The sequence below is a fragment of the Sorex araneus genome, chromosome 2 (genome assembly GCF_027595985.1).
Source record: "Sorex araneus isolate mSorAra2 chromosome 2, mSorAra2.pri, whole genome shotgun sequence".
NCBI classification, from domain to species: Eukaryota; Metazoa; Chordata; class Mammalia; order Eulipotyphla; family Soricidae; genus Sorex; species Sorex araneus.
In genome coordinates, this window is record NC_073303.1 from 206,962,284 (window position 1) to 206,974,789 (window position 12,506).

General features: G+C 58.7%; 1 protein-coding gene across 1 annotated transcript in view; it reads right to left on the minus strand.

Moving 5' to 3' along the window:
* Positions 1-5,831, minus strand: part of DAPK2 (death associated protein kinase 2) — a 28,746-nt gene extending 22,915 nt beyond the window's left edge. Inside the window, exon 1 of the mRNA XM_055127422.1 lies at positions 5,706-5,831. The gene's annotated coding sequence lies outside the window, so the exon portion shown is untranslated. The remainder of the gene's footprint in view (positions 1-5,705) is intronic.
* Between the last annotated feature and the right edge of the window lie 6,675 nt (positions 5,832-12,506).

The following is a 12,506-nucleotide window of genomic DNA, read 5'->3' on the forward strand; positions in this document are numbered from 1 at the left end:
ACTAGGCTCTTACCCCAGCGACCAGTCAAGCCACTTTGGGCAGGGGGTCACGGTCACAGCACCCTGTCTCGGGCCGGTGGCTGACACCTGAGTCTCCCTGGGCCAGGACCCAGGGTCCACCTCGCCTTAGTTTGGTCAAGGCTCTCCCACTGCTGTCCAGCTCACGCCCACCTCGTCCCAGGGGACCTCGGCCCGACCCAGCCTCTGTTCGCCCTCCCGACGATGGGCGCCTTCCCCAGCTGTCCCCAGCTGCAAGGTGACCTCGCAACTCGCTGTCTCGGCCGGGGGGCCCGGCTGTGCCTGGCAGCAAGCCAGCTCTAGATGCACGCCCCCCCCGCCCCTCACCCCACCGAGGCCCGCACCCGCCCTGACCCACTCCCAGCACCAAGGAATGCATTGCCTCAATTTTTTGTGCGAGTCCCAGCATCACGGCCACAGACCCTGTGGAGGTAGCACTAAGTGACCTTCCCTGTCGCTGAGGCCTGGGTCAAGGAGACACAGTCCTTTGCAGCATACGCGGATTCCCAGTGAAAACAGACCCCTGTGCTGGAGCTCGGGGTGCGCACATGGGGCAGAGTCGGGAAGAAGGGACTGGCTCCCCGAGGTAAAATCCACATGCACCTAGAGGAGGCCTGGGGACGTGCTCACAGGGCTCAACTGTGCACAGGGGCGCTGGGGGCGGCTGGTCCCATCTTAGTTCCCTCCCACCCCCAAGGACAGCCGAGTATGACCCCGGAACAACAACAGAGACTATTAAATATAATTAAAAATGAAGAAGTAGGGCTGGAGTGATAGCACAGCAGGGAGGGCATTTACCTTGTACGCAGCCGACCCGAGTTCGGTTCCCAGCATCCCATATAGTCCCCTGAGCACCGTCAGGAGTGATTCCTGAGTACAGAGCCAGGAGTAACCCCTGTGCATCACCAGGTGTGACCCAAAAAGCAAAAAAAAGGGGCTGGAGTGATAGCACAGTGGGTAGGGCATTTGCCTTGCACGCAGCCGACCTGAGTTTGATTCCCAGCATCCCATATGGTCCCCTGAGCACCACCAGGAATGGTTCCTGAGCACAGAGCCAGGAGTAATCCCTGAGCATCGTTGGGTATGCCCCCAAAACAACAACAAAAAAGAATGACTCGGGGCTGGAACAATAGCACAGCGGGTAGGGCGTTTGCCTTGCACGCGGCCAACCTGGGTTTGATTCCCAGCATCCCATATGGGCCCCTGAGCACCGCCAGGAGTAATTCCTGAGTGCAGAGCCAGGAGTGACCCCTGTGCATCACTGGGTGTGACCCAAAAATTAAAAAATTAATTAATTAAAAAAAAGATGGCTACACTTTCTTTCAAATAATATCTGAACCCCTGTACCATGTGTATACACACATATACATACACATGGCTCTTATACAAACACAAATTTTCTTCTTTTTTTTCTGTTTTGTTTTGTCTTTTGCTTTTTGAGTCACACCTGGTGATGCACAGGGGTTACTCCTGGCTCTGCACTCAGGAATCACCCCTGGCGGTGCTGGGGGGACCATATGGGATGCTGGGAATCTAACCTGGGTTGGCCGCATGCAAGGCAAACGCCCTCCCCGCTGTGCTATTGCTCCAGCCCCACAAATTTCCTTCTTTAAAAGCAGAAGTAGGGGCTGAAGAGACAGTACACCAGGCATGGTGGCTGCCTTGAATGTGACCCATTTAGGTTTGTTTTCCTGCACCCCATGTGGTCCCCTGAGCCACACCAAGAGTGATCTCCGAGCACAGAGAAAGGAGTTCGCCCTGAACACTGCTGGGGGCAGCCCCCCAAGCAAAAGTGCGGAGTAAAGTGGACACACCAAACCTTGAATCTAGGGAGGGTGTCCCGGCTACCATCCATTATTTCTTCTTCCAGTTCATTCCAGTGTTTTTAAGGTTAAAGGTTAAAGGTTCTAAAGGTCATCATGATGAAACACATTGCCAGGAAGCCCGAGTCTGGTCTGTGACGGCCTCCCAGTCCCTGATGTCTGCCCCACCAATCTCTGCCACGTCTCCCCGCTTCCTGATGCTCGTGTGGAATAGCCTCAGCCTTGCAAATGCTACGTTCACACGCACACATTCGCCACTTAGCACTAAATAAAACAGAAATGGATTCTGAGCGCAAGATAGAACTTATTTAGAAAAGAAAACATGAAAGGAGGAAATACTTACTAAGCACAGGTAAAGTGATGGCATAGTACACACCCTTGAATTATCTGTGTGAATACGCCAGGCCCAGGCAGTAAGAATCTACCCTCAGTTCACAGTGGAACAAAACCTGATGAATGAAACGCCAGCTTAGTGTCCCCTCTGGGCTCAGCTGGGCCTCAGCCTCTCCCTGCACACCGGTGCCATCGGGAGGCGTGACTGAACCTCCCGATTCCCAGAAGCTTTGTACGTGACCAGCAACCACACCCTGCACCTCCATCCATGGCAGTGAGAGTTGCAACGTCATGTTGCTCATCGATTTGCTCGAGCGGGCACCAGTAACGTCTCCACAGTGAGACTTGTGACTGTTTTTGGCATATCGAATACGACACGGGGAGCTTGCCAGGCTCTGCCATGCGGGCGGGATACTCTCGGCAGTGAGAGCTAAACAAGAATAAACATGTGTACTCTAGAAAGGACTTATAAATATGAAATTTCCGTCTTAGGGAAGCTTGATAAGCAGATGCATTTCCTGATGAACAGGTGGAAGGGCACATCTCTGTCCTCAGTAAAAGCCCCCATGGGAAAAATAAATTCCAACTTCGTGTATTGTTGGGTGTTAACCAGAACCGTTGTTGTGATCACTTCACGGCATTAATCAGATATTGCATCATGAACATACCTGAAAGGCACATACTCAATCTGTCAATTATACTCGATAACAAAGAAGCAAGAACCACTCCGAGGGTGGCCGGGGCTCGGAGGAATTTGGGTGTGGGAGCACCTTGCTCAGGAATTGATTGCTCTCAACGTTGTTTATAAAAGTGCCGTCAAGGTTCTGGGTTCTGACTTGCTTGCGCTGCCATTCAATTATTTTCGCTGAATCTTTTTGTCTTTAAAACACAAGTCTGAGCAGAGCATGACCTCCCATTCCTGAGTTTCCACACTGGGCCAAACTAGGGCCACGTGTGGGATCTGGGGAGGCTGGCACGGGTGGGGGCACACCCCCCCCACAGAAACGCCCAGCTCCCAAATAAACACCAAACTCCCTCCATGAGGCCTTTCTTTGTGTTGGGACTCACGTACAGGGCGGGGCTCCCGAGCCCCATTTCCTGATTTCCAGCTGAAGGGTGCCCAAGGGGAAACCGAGGACTCTCCCAGCCTCCGCTGAACTCAAGGTGCGGGCGGAAGGGTGCTCTCTGCTGCAGTGCTCAGAGCCCCAGTGCTGTTCCCCAGTCCCCCAGAGACGTCCCAGAGACGGCGCAGGACAGGGGTGGTGAGAATTGGGAGACCCACAGCGCATTGGTGTTTGTCCTTCTACCCCTGCGGTCCAAGACCTCAACACCTGTCTGTGCACGGAGCGGAAATCCGCTGCGGTCCACTCACCGCTTCCCGGTGACGGGCCGGGCTCTGCCCATGCATGCACCGTCGCTGACCGAGGCGTCTGCGGTCTCCTTTACTCATCACGAAACAGAGGCGCCCGCGGAGGGCGGGAGCTACTCAGAGGGAGGGACGCCCTAGCAGAGCCGGGGGCAGGTCTGTCGAGGGTCCTCCCTGGGGACCAGGAGGGGAGCCGGTCTCTCTCCCGGGACTGGAGGGTGAGCAGGGCGGCCGCAGGCTGCAGACGGGAAGGGGAGCACCGCGTGGCCGTGTAGGGGTGAGGACGGCGCAGAGAGAAGGGCCAGACGTGGGCCCGTCGTGCGGAGAAGCAGAGACGGGGGTCAGGGGACGAGGAGGCGAGTCGGGAGGCCCCAGCTCTGCCCAGGAGCCGTCCCCCGTCTCCGGAGCGACAAGCCGGCCACGGGCCGTGTGGGGCCGCACGGGGCCTCCCGCCCCCGCACACCTGCGTGTCCCCCGTCACCCTCCCCCCAGGGGCTGGAAGCGCGTCACAGGCCGAGACGGAGCCTTGCCACCCAGCCGAGTTTCCACGCTGGGTGGCAGATGTCGGGGGACTGAGCACGGGGCTAGCGGGGCCAGGCTGAGCCGACTCCCTGGCCGGGGCGTGGGGACAACGCGGGCTCGTGCCCACGGCCGACTCGTCAGGCTCCTGACGGAGACGCTCGGCGGGGGACGGGCCCGAGGGAGAGGGAGGCTGCGGGCGGGGCCACCCACAGGCCCGACCAGCACGTGGGCTGAGCTCAGGGGCTGCCCACGCTGCCCCCCCCACCCTCGCCCCGTACCCCGTACGCTCCTGGGGCCCCCGACCCATGCTCGGGGCCCCTCCTCAGACCAGAGGGGCAGGCGGCCTCGTCTCTGCACCACAGCCATAGCGGCCTCTGGTCTCGCGCATCCTATCTACGGGTGTCTGACCACTCCGTGCCCCCCGCATTGCCCCTTGTCTCTCTCTCGCTCTCGGCCTGTGCATCCCCCATTTCATGGTGCTGGTTCGGGCCCGTGTACGTTGCTGGCCTCTGGCCCTTGGACGATAACCCCTGCCAATCCTTCCAAAGGCAACTCAAACATCACCTCTTCTAGGAAGCCTTCTCCGATAGCCCCGTCGGACGGAGACATCCCCTCCACTCAGAGCTGTTGTTCTTTCCCTTTATTCCTTCAGACCCCCTGGGAATAAGGCCCTGGACCCCGGCAGGGTGCCCGCTGGTGTCGTGTATGCGGCAACACCCAGGCTCCGTGTCTGCCACAGCACAGACAGTTGTGGACAGAGAAGTGACAGCCCCGCCCCCACCCCCACCCTCCACGGCCCGCGGGTCACCGGGGGAGGCTCAGCTTGGCTGCCCCGGGACACCACGCTGACCATGCTTGCGTCACGCCCTCCCGGTGACTCTCTCCACCCAGACATGGCTCACCGCAAGCTGGCCGGAGGCCCCAGGTTCAGTTTCGGGGGGTGAGAAGGGCAGTCAGAGGGCCCTGGGCCCCACCCCGGGCATGCAGGAGCAGGCTGGCAGGGTGGGCGCCCCGCGGACCCCCCCCCTGAAGGCTCCTGCTCTGGCTCTATTTCCAGAGTTCACACGGGCCCCTGGGAAGCGTGTTTCTGGCTTTTTTTTTTTTTTCATGCTTTTTAAAAAAGTTTTTGGACCACACCTGTCACACTCAGGGCTGCTCCCGGCTCTGCACTCAGGGATCACTCCTGGTCGTGCTCAGGGACCTACGGGCGCCAGGGATCTAACGCAGGTCGGCTGCATGCAGGGCAATCGCCTGTTCCCCTCCCCCACCCTCACAGTACAATCCACTCCAGCCCTCTAAGACTCTTCTTTAGATGCTCCACCCTGCCTGTGGGGCTGGAGCGATAGCACAGCAGGTAGGGGGTTTGCCTTGCATGCGGCTGACCCGGGTTCGATTCCTCTGTCCCTCTCGGAGAGCCCAGCAAACTACCGAGAGTATCCCGCCCACATGGCAGAGCCTGCCAAGCTCCCCGTGGTGTATTCGATATGCCAAAAACAGCAACAAGTCTCACCATGGAGACGTTACTGGTGCCCACTCGAGCACATCGATGAGCAACGGGACGACAGTGCGACAGTGCTACCCTGCCTGTGTCGGGCGAGGCAGTACCCCGCAGCAGCTGGGCCCACCCTCTGTGCCCCACTCACCTTGAGGTCGAAGTGGGCGATCTTCTTGCCGTGAAGGTAGCCCACCCCGTCCAGGATCTGCTGGATGAAGCTGGTGGCCTCCTCCTCACTCAGCGACTCCTTCTGGGCCAGGAAGTCGAAGAGCTCTCCTCCAGACACCCTGTGAAGACGGGGTCCCGCCCGTCAGCAGGGCCCCGCCCCCGGCTCCCCTGCAAGCCCCCACACCCGAGGCCCACCGTGTCCCGCCAGCACCACAGACGCTGTCCTGCCTGCCAGGCCGGCTCTCCTGGCAGGCAAGACCCCGAAGGTCACCGGACGGGGTCTTTGCTCCCCCTCCAGGCCCAGGTCCGTCACCCTGGGGGTCACCTGCCTCAGGTGGCAGAGTTGAGAAACAGGAGCCGTGGGCTGGCGAAGATGAGCCAGACACAGGCCTTAGCCCTCCCCGCCCCGGCCCTGCCGGCCACTCCCTGCTCCAGGGTGCCCTCCGCCCCCTTCCCTGCAACGCCGGCGGGTCGGCTCTGGGTCCCTAGACTCCAAGCTCTTGGGAACCTTGGGATGACGCTCAATGATTGACGTTTGATAGGGACCCCCGGGTGACACCCAGCAGTGCTGGTTGTGGGGGAACACGGATGCCGGAGAGCACTGAAGTTCTCTCCTCTTTCTCTAAAGACCCCAACAACAGAGGGGCTGGAGCGAGAGCACAGCGGGGAGGGTGTTTGCCTTGCACGCGGCCGACCCGGGTTCGATTCCCAGCATCCCATATGGTCCCCTGAGCACCGCCAGGAGTGATTCCTGAGTGCAGAGCCAGGAGAAACCCAGGTGTGACCCAAAAGGAAAAAAAAATCCCAACAACTGAAAACTCCAGGCCTCAAGGAGTTGGGAACAGGCCACCCTTTCTCATCCCCCGCCCTCTGGGGTCCTGGTTGTCACCCCCACGAACTGCCTCTGGGAGCCATTTAAGTGCATTAACGGCCACAGTCCAGAGACTCACAATGAATCTCAGGACAGAGCAGCTTGCTGCAGAGATGTCTCAAAATTTTAGAATTCCAGGAGCGGCACGTGACATCACATACTACTTTTTTTTTGTACTTTTTTGTTGAATCACCGTGAGATAGATCCTTACGGACATCTCATACAAATTCACAACAAATAATACAAGATAATAATAATGGTCGGAAGGTGTCATGGTGGTGGGATTGGTGTTGAAATAGTGAATGTAACCAATAATGGTGAACAACTTTATGAAAATAAAACTTAAAAAATTAAAAATAAGGGATCAGAGTGATAGTGCAGTGGGGAGGGCGTTTGCCTTGCATGCGGCCGACCCGGGTTCGATTCCCAGCATCCCATAGGGTCCCCCGAGCACCGCCAGGAGTGATTCCTGAGTGCAGAGCCAGGAGTGAACCTTGAGCATCGCCGGGTGTGACCCAAAAGGCAAAAAATTAATTAATTAATTAATTAATTAAAAATAAATAAATGAATAAAAATGCCCAACAGTTCCCCTGATGCCCCTCGTGAACCTAAGCATCCTAAGAAAGAGAACAAACAATACGAGTGCAGGAAGCAGCGGTGAGGCTTGTGAGGGGCTGGACCCCAGTGCCTCGTCTCTGCCTCTGAGCCTCGTGGTCCCCCAGGACGTCCCGCGCCAGGTGCCACTCACTGGGCCTGCTGGGAACTGGGTCTACATCAGGACAACCAAGAATCTGATGTTTTAATTTGCTTTCATTTTAACTAATTAAAAAACCAAACATGCTGTGAAATACGCCCCACTCGTTGCTTCAGTTGGGTTACGTTTCCTTACACTATTGCACCGCAGGGGGCTGAGATATGCTCTAAGCACCGAAATACACACTGAGCTTGGAAGACTTGGTATAAAATAAACTAATAAAGACACCTCGTTAATTTGGCATAAAATATATGATAAATGGTATTGAAATACATGGAGTCAAATGAAAATATTGTTAATTCACCTGTTTCTTTTAAATACTCCTCAGCCATGCAACAACTAGAAAATCTAAAAGTGTGTATGTGGCTCATGTTATTTCCCTTGAGTTAGGATCAGTGACACCTTTCAACTTGGCTGCCTGTTCACAAGGAACACAGGAAATGGAGGAACCAGTTAAAGAGCAGCATGAAGAAGGACACGCCGAACTCAGACTGCACGACACCAAGGGAACTGTCGCACTGTCATCCTGTTGCTCATCGATGTGCTCGAGTGGGCACCAGTAACGTCTCCATGGTGAGACTTGTTGTGACTGTTCTTGGCATATCGAATACACCACGGGGAGCTTGCCAGGCTCTGCCTTGCGGGTGAGATACTCTCGGTAGCTTGCTGGGCTCTCCGAGAGGGATGGAGGAATGGAACCCGGGTCAGCCGTGTGCAAGGCAAACGCCCTCCCCGCTGTGCTATCGCTCCAGTTCACCCAGGGGACAAAGAGAAAAAAAAAAAAAAACAATCTCTGGGACAAATGACCTCGTTTCCCAACAAATCAGTGGGTCCCAAAGTAGAGGAGAGGAAGACCGTTAGGATAATTGCAGGGCCGGGATGTGGTTCCACGGTGAACCGCAAACTTTGAAGGCAGGAGAGGAGGGTTTGACCTGGGGGAGTGGGGAGGGGAGGGGGGTGGGGGGCAGCAAGGGAGCCCAGCCAGTGTGCGGGCTTCATTTGGGTTCTACCCCAGCCGAGCAACTGCCAAACCCTAGAAACCCAAAGCACAGCAACTGTAGGGGTTCAGGGCCTGGCAAATTCGGTCCAGTTGGATCGACACACAGTGGCGGTGGCTTTCTAAAGCTGTCACCCGTCAGAGACACCCAGCGTTCATGCGCAAGATGGACTTTCACACCGAGCTTGAGTTTCAAACGGTTCAGCAAGGAACCATGAACCTGATACCGCTGCGACGTGTCACCGGAACCCTAACAGAGCCAGTTAGAATATTTCCGCAGGAAAGCAGAAGCCAGAGGCGGGGGCTCACACCACACCTGGCAGAAGCCAGAGGCGGGGGCTCACACCACACCTGGCAGAAGCCAGAGGCGGGGGCTCACACCACACCTGGCAGCAGAAGCCAGAGGTAGGGGCTCACACCACTCCTGGCAGCAGAAGCCAGAGGCGGGGGAGAGGCAGGGGCTCACACCACACCTGCGACACCGACAGCAGGAAGGGGGCGGGCCGGCGGGGAACCCTCATCCTGTGTCCTCAGCCTTCGCGTCTATTTGGAACCTTCCAGAAGAAGAGGTCAGAGGTGCACCTGCAGGGAGGGCTCGGCCTCGTGCTGGGCCCCCGGGGAGGCTGGCTAGGCCGAGTCTCGGGGTCTCCCAGCCAGGGGCCGCCGTCCCGGTGCTGCAGGGAGAAGCTGCCGGAACCGTCCGCTCGGCTCCCAGACAGGCCGTCCGGGAGTGACCGTCTCCGCAGGGAGCGGGTGCGGGACACCGGCCAGAGCAGGGCTCCCCGCTCTGGCGTGCGTCACCCCCTGTGGTCGGGGCGGCAGCTCGAAGGTGCTGGGAACACAGTGCGCTGGGCGTAGGGCTGGGGGACGCAGGAACGCGGTGGGCCAGGACCCAGGGCCAGCCTGAGGTGGGGGCCACCCGGGCACCCCTGAGGCCTGCGGGTGCAGGGCCGTTGGGTCCTCTGGATCCGGGTCCCAGGGCCGCCCTGGCAAGGTCAGGGTCCTCCAGGGCTGCACCCAGCAACGCCTGGAGGACCCTGGGGTGCTGGGATGGAGGCCGGCAGTGCTCGCCAGGCAGTGCTCTCCAGGCATGCCCCAATCGCTCTGCTATCTCCAGGGCGGCTTCTCACGCCCCTGGTGCCGGGCTGCGTCCTGCAGGGATCCCCCATTTCCCTGACCTCTCTGAAGCCACATCGGCGCTGGGCTGGTGCTCACGGGCGGCTCCTGGCACCAAACCCAGGTTTGCACGATGCCAACCACGTGCTCTGCCGCCTGAGCCAGCCCTTCCGGCTCCAGTGGGGCGCAGACCCCAATGCTCGCACCCCTCCGCCCTGACCACCGCCCCCCCCCGCCCCAGCCGTGCCTGCTCCTGCTGCGCCAACCTTCCCGCAGTGCAGGGCTGCCCTGCCCTACACCGTCCCCCGCTCCCCAGGACACGTGCACTCACGAGACCGTCTCCTCGGTGACTCATGAGGGGTAAGTCCAGGGCTGTGTGGACAGTCCCGGGAACGAGGGAGCACTGTGCGGGGTCACTCCTGAGCACCACCGGGGGGAGGGAGTAAAATTAAGTGACGACAAAACCATTTTATAGCCAGGGAACTAAAATTATACACAGAATGAACGCCAAGTTAACGCGAGTGACTCGAGGCTGACGCTGCTGACGGGAACCGTGATGTCACCGACCACTCTGTGACCCAGACACCTGCTGTGGAAGCCAGGGCTCGGGAATCCAAAGATAACAGCCATGCCATCATCCCACTCCACACACACACACACACACACACACACACGTATCACTGTCATCCCGTTGCTCATCGATTTCCTCGAGCGGGCTCCAGTAACATCTCCATAAGTCCCTGTCGCGTGCTAGTGTAGCCCAATGGTGTCTGCTCACCCCAGGAACATGAAGAGCCTCAAATCATTCATTCAGGGTCTTGACGAAGAAGTCTGACCATCTCATAGGTGGGCGGCCACGCGGCCTTTTGACGTCCCGTGGAATCTAGTTGGTAATAGCTCTAGTCCAGCGGTCGTCTCCAAATCGCATTACGTGTCCGGCCCATCTGATTTTTGACGCCTTCCTTGGCAAACGAGACAGCGTCCCTGATTCTCGATTGACGTGATGTGATCGATGCCTTCTTGTGTCGGTCAATCCAATGATGTGGTACTTGATCTTCTGCGCTTGCACCATCAGGTCCTCGATGGAAGCTTCCGATGCCAGCATCCGAGCATTAAAAGTGCAGATGGTCATTTTAGTCCTTCTTCGTTTTGGCAGCCTAGTTCGGCCCTGAGATCTTAGCAGCCTCTCCTTGCTCGTCCTTCTCCATGCTGCTGTATTGGGGGCTCTTCCAGGGGTGGGGAATGAGGCCTATCTTTGTTATTGTTTTTGGCATATCGAATACACCACGGGTAGCTTGCCAAGGTCTGCCATGCGGGTGGCATATAGGGAGGATGCACACACACACACACACACACACACACTACATATATACACATACATACACACACATATATGCAGAGAGAGAGACAGAGCAAGAGACAGAGAGGGAGAGAGGGAGAGAGGGAGAGGCCGTACATAGTGTTGCTTGGGGCTAATTCCTGGTTCCGTGTGTGCCCAGAAATCACTCCCGATGGGCCTCAGGTGACCGTACGAGTGCTGGCAATCCCACCTGGACACCTGGGCTGGCTGTGTGTGAGGCAAATGCCCCACGGGGGGTTCCATGGCTCCGACCCTCATTCCACTCCTGAGGATTCTTTTGAAAGAGTCGATACACGAGAAAAGGAGGGAAATTCGGGGAGAAGAGTTGTTCTTTGGCCCATAGGACACGTGACGGCTAAGAGCTCGGAAGAGGGCGGGAGGGGGGCGCCTGCCTTGCCTGCTTCCAGCCCCGCTGGGCCCCCGACACAGCCTGCTCCTCCGCGCCTCGTGGTCAGCTCTGGGCGCTGCCCAGGACACTCTGGATGGCACAGCTGGAGCAGACAGCACGGCCTGCACCAACATGGGCACCCAATACCAGGAGGACCCCCTGAGCACTGCTGGGGAGACCCACCCAGACACGCTGGGAACTGAAGCCCAAGAGCAGTGAAAACACACACGTCAAAGCCAGTTGAGAGGGAACAAAAGCTACAAATGGCATTAGCTGGGGAGGGCAGAGCAGGGATGGCAGAAACACAGGGACACACAGACCAGCCCTGAGCCCTGCCCTGAGGTCAGAAGGTGGACGTGGCTCCTTATCAACAGCCTGAAGCTTGTTCACTTGCGTTTTCTTCTTTTTTTTTTTTCTTTTTGGGTCACACCCGGCGATGCACAGGGGTTACTCCTGGCTCTGCACTCAGGAATTACCCCTGGCGGTGCTCAGGGATGCTGGGAATCGAACCTGGGTCGGCCACATGCAAGGCAAACGCCCTCCCCGCTGTGCTATTGCTCCAGCCCCAACTCCCTGTGGGTTCTTGCTGTGTGAGTGAAACACACACACAGACACACAGACACACAGACACACACACACACACACCCTTCTCCTTTCACAGAGACACTGTGAAGGGGCCAGCCAGACCCTGCGGGTTTGGAGTCACCTGTGTGGACCCCAGGAGGCGCCCGCCCCCCCCCCCTCCCGGCTAGCCAGCACCCGTGAGCTGTGTCCTTCCCGAGCCCACCCCGGGCCCACACTTCCAGCTGAAGGGTCTGTGGGTGGGCTGGTCCCTCCGCACTTGGCCCGTGACGTGAGGCCCACCCGAGTCCTGGGCTAGGACCCTCGTCGCCTTCTCTGAGCCTGGGGGGGCGGCCGGCAGGAAGCCGCGATGGGGGTCCCAGGCCAGCTCCTGCGCTGCGGCGCGTGTCCCGTCGCGCATGCGCGGGCCGGGAGGTCCCGCCAGTGGCCAGGGGCTTCTGGGCGCCGGGCCCCGGCTCAGACGCAGGCGCCTCGTGACTCGGGGGCGCGTTTCCCGGGCCCACGCGGTCACGAGGGGAGGCCACGAAGCAGCCCTGGCCTCCGTCACCTCCAGCGCGTGGCGACGGGGGAGTCGGGCGGACCCAAGGCGCGGGGGTCCCGGGGGCAGGAGAAGACGCTGGGGCTGGGGGTGCCCGTCTCGAGTGCTCCCACCCCCGGGGCTTGTTCCCCCCATGTCCCCGCGGGAGCCGGAGCCACGTGCCCTCCAGCACCCG